A 4429-nucleotide genomic window follows, 5' to 3' on the forward strand; every position below is an offset into this window, starting at 1 on the left:
GGAAAATATATAGTTCTGCTAAATTCTTAGAAAAACTGAAAGTAGCTTATGGAATCCTTTTGCTATCTAGCAGACCCTGCAGTTAGAAGACTTTGGGATAGTGATTATCATGTTTCTCCTTCACTGGTGATTTCTGCAGTTCTATTATTCTTCTATTCTTACCGAATTGGACAAGAGAAATAGAGACTTAAAGAAAACTTCACAATAGAAAATGAATCTAAAGAAATATATTAAACTATTCCCTTCTTCTAATGGCCACAAGAATAATCTTTAATATCAATTGACAACCAATCTTTTATTCTTTGTAGATATTTTAACGTTATAAAATAACAATTTTCCTCAGAGTTTTAATAAGCATTGTTGTACTCACTTTATCAACCAAAGGACAGCTTCGAAAGAAACTTTAGCTTCTGGAGTTTCACCCTTGACTGGCCCTTGACCTCATAACCAGTCATCAAAAACAACATGTCAAGAGGATATTCACAAGACAAAGAGCTGAGTTCCTTTCCACCTAACTCTTACCTGCTGGGGGCTTATCAGTCGAGACAAGTAGGATGTACTTCATTGATCAAAAACCTCCCATACTGTTGACCCAGACTATTTCATCTTCAGTCACTCTAATAATGAAAGATGAAATACAAACTTGCTTTATCAATGAAGGCTCTAAAGTTTAGCTTCAATCTATGTCTTCAATCATATCCCCTTCTCAGTTCAGTTCAACTGAACAAATATTCACAAGTCCCTTCCGTGCGCCAGACACCTGAATGACTAAGATACGAAGATTAATAAAACGCTAACACTATCCTTGCCCAAAAGAAGCTCATGGCCTCTTGTGTAAGGAGGAAGGCATTGACATGGATTTAATAGAAAATACACTAGTCCTGCCATCTTGGATTGTCGTGAGGATTAAATGAAATAACACATAGAAAGGGCTCAACACGGCATTAGGCACAGAGTGACATCTGGCTAAAATGGTGTAATGGATGTGACAGGTCTCTCATGTGTACCTTCCACTTCCCTGCTACTTCCCCACCCACACATCCTCACACACACCCCCTCCACCATGAGACCAGCAGCCCATTGCCCCATCTTCCAAACAGATCCAACCACACAGTATATTGACAAGTCGTTTTGATTCTACTGAAAATTTCAGGAAGATTTGAGGAAGAGGATTTAGAGACAAATGTAATAAAATTCTCCATTAGACATTTCTGTACTTCCTCTGAACATTTCCCCTCCAAGTTCTGTCACTCAACTCTCTACTCTCCCCATACAATATCCATTCCATTGGGCTGAGCTCCAGCCTTTCTCACTCAGGGAGAAAAAGCAGCCTAATAGTTTAGGGGCTGTGTCCTCTTAGAAATCACTTGAATTTCTATGTATTATCCAAGCATGCCCCATTGCTGTTGTTCTAGAAGTGTGTGGACAGGTTGGTAGAGACGCTCTCTCCTTATGATGGTTAATGTTAAGTGTCAACTGATTGGATTGGAGGATGCAAAGTATTGCTTCTGGGTGTGTCTGTGAGGGTGTTGCCAGAAAAGATTAACATTTGAGTCAGTGGACTGGAAGAGGCAGACCCACTGTCAGTCTGGGTGGGCAACATCCAGTTGGCTGCCAGCACAGCTAGAAAAAGCGAGCAGAAGAAGGTGGAATGAGATGATTTGCTGAGTCTTCCGGCCTTCATCTTTCTCCTACTCTTTTCATCCAGGAAGAATGCTTCCTGCTCCTGAACACCAGAGTCTGGGTTCTTTGGCCTTTGGACTCTTGGATTTACACCAGTTTTCCGCCAGGGGCACTTGACCTTCACCCACAGACTGAAGGCTGCACTTTTGGCTTCCCTACTTTTGAGGTTTTGGGACTTGGACTGAGCCACTACTGGCTTCCTTGCTCCTCAGGTTGCAAATGGCCTATCGTGGAACTTCATCTTGTGATCATATGAGTCAGTTCTCCTTAATAAACTCCCTTTCATATATACATATATCCTATTAGTTATGTCCCTCTAGAGAACCCTGATGAATACACAAATTTTTCACACAACAAAAATCAGATCTGTGCTAGGCAACAGAGGCCAATATTGCCCTTCTAAGAAAATAAATTTTTTTCCACACTTTTGGGATCAATAACAATAAGTACATAATTTGCTTGAACCTGAAAAATCTCACCAGACAATCTCTGTTATTAAATGTCACAGGGGTGGAGAAAGAGATGGCCAATGGAAAATTTATTTTCCTGGATTTCAACACCTCAACTTTGCCTTTAATACTGCTTCCAAGATCAAAAGCCCAGTTTTTCCAGCTTGCCCAGAACTTCACTTTCTGTGCTATCCTTGTCCCTCAGATACTCCCTGGATACATCCCCGGTCTCCATGGACGTCACTCCACGCCCCATGGTTTGCTGGTACATACAAGTAGAACCATGTTGCTTAAAGCAGAAAAGGGCATAGTCTTCTTAGAGATATTCTTTTATTTTTCTTGCTCTATATATTCTCCCCTTCCATTGCACAGAATCATAAAGTTACACCAGTACTAAATGTAACTCTTGGCAACACCTTCCTCTGCAAGTACTCCCATCTCCGTGGGTTCAGCCATAAAGCTCTTGGTTCCCTTCACAACTTCCTCAATAGGGAAATGATTAATCCACCATGAGCACCACGCTGAATATTGTGGTTTTGTTTCATGCTATTACTCAATATAGCTGCATTTCTTCTTTTAGCCTTGAATCATTTAAACATTATGCAATAGTGCAATAACTAGTAGGGTGTCATTTTACACTTGACTAGATTTTGTGATTGCTATATTCATAATCGGAAAGGTCACTTTGCTGTGACTTCACATGCTTCTTACTCCCGGATGAATCTCCTCCATTTGGACTCCCTCCCTTGACTGGGAGAACTAAAGTGAGCTAATATATTCTGCCACAGAAACACACATTCTCATTTGGAAACCTCAGAAGGACAGAATGTGGTCACCACTGTCCCTGGGAGTCTTTGCAAACACAATTATCCTAAGGAGAAAACTTGCTTTTTTCTAAACCACATGGACTCATGTTCCAGCACCTAGAACCTCGCAGGAGCTCTGCCATCTCATCTCCTGGAAAGTTCTGCTAAAACCCAAACAGTGAAGAGCAGTTTCCTGCATGTCTGGCAGCTCAGAGATCCATGTCTGCTCCACACAGCTGTTTACTTGGCACCCAGGCAGAGATGGTTCCTCTTTTTCTCATTCTATCAAGATGTTCCTTGTTTCTGATAACGACTATTAATAATAATATTTACACGAACAAGTTCTTCATTGTGCCAAAAGATCTCAAAATGCTTCAGAACTAGTCTGCCACAAATTCAGGGCCAGATTCGTGGAGTGGAGCATCCAGCGTGGTCTCCGAGACCAGCTAACTAATTGTTGAGAGAGCACAGCAGAAGGAACACTTCCTGTCCCTAGGACAGTGTGCATGGACCAGCTGCCAGCTGGAAAGGAGCACTGACTGGGACAATCTCGGGGATGTGCACTAATTAAACCGTGCACAAACTAACATGGTATGCTCACATATAACTCTGCCATAATAAAGAAGCTCGTGTTTCCATTTGTTGCCTTTGGGCTGCCAATTTTCTTCTCTACCTTCTTTGGAAAATGACATTCTGATTTTCTTTTGGGGAATGGGTTCTACCTCATTGAATACAGTTGGATGGAACAGTTACTCAAGGTGTCTTGTGCTCTCTAGACAAGGAGCAGGCAGGTGACCCAATATAGGTCAGAGGCCCAACCCTTTCCTAGAGTTAGAATCAGATGAAAGTGATGGAGACAAGAAAGCTTGTTGAAGCTGATGAATTCCAGCAGCAAAGCCTGATGGTACTCACATAGTTCTACTACCGAGACTCTTCAGAGTCACGTGTTTTCTCTTCTTTCTTCATCTGGTTCTTTAGTCATTGATGTTGCTTTGTTCCATGTTGCTTTATTTTTTTTTATTTGTTTAATATTGTTACCTTCCCACAGCTTCCCTATAATTTATTTGTGCTTAGTTTAACCAGAGTACACTTCCGTTACTTGGATCAGGGTGCTCTAACTGACGTATGGGATTTAAGTGTTTTGTGAAACACTTGGGAGATATTTTATTCTTACTTATGCTGGACTGTATTGACAGACTACAGCAGGCAGTTAAACGTTAGGATGAATGTGCAGCTGAGAGAAGAGAAAGTGGAGCCGTGTCAGAAGCGTAGGGTCACCTGTGCTAGGTGCCTCAGAGTTGGGGATGGTGACTGATATCCCCAAACCTGCAGATGTTCTACAACTGTGGAGAAATTTCTTGGGGTTTCCTTCTCCTGTAGGCATGTGCTAAATCAAAAGAAAAATTGGAGACCAAAAGTGAATATTTAGTTTCTTTGGAATACAGGTGAACTCTAACCCAGCATGTGAACCACTCTGGCTTAAGACCGTGG

Source organism: Macaca mulatta, chromosome 12, assembly GCF_049350105.2.
Source record: "Macaca mulatta isolate MMU2019108-1 chromosome 12, T2T-MMU8v2.0, whole genome shotgun sequence".
NCBI lineage: Eukaryota > Metazoa > Chordata > Mammalia > Primates > Cercopithecidae > Macaca > Macaca mulatta.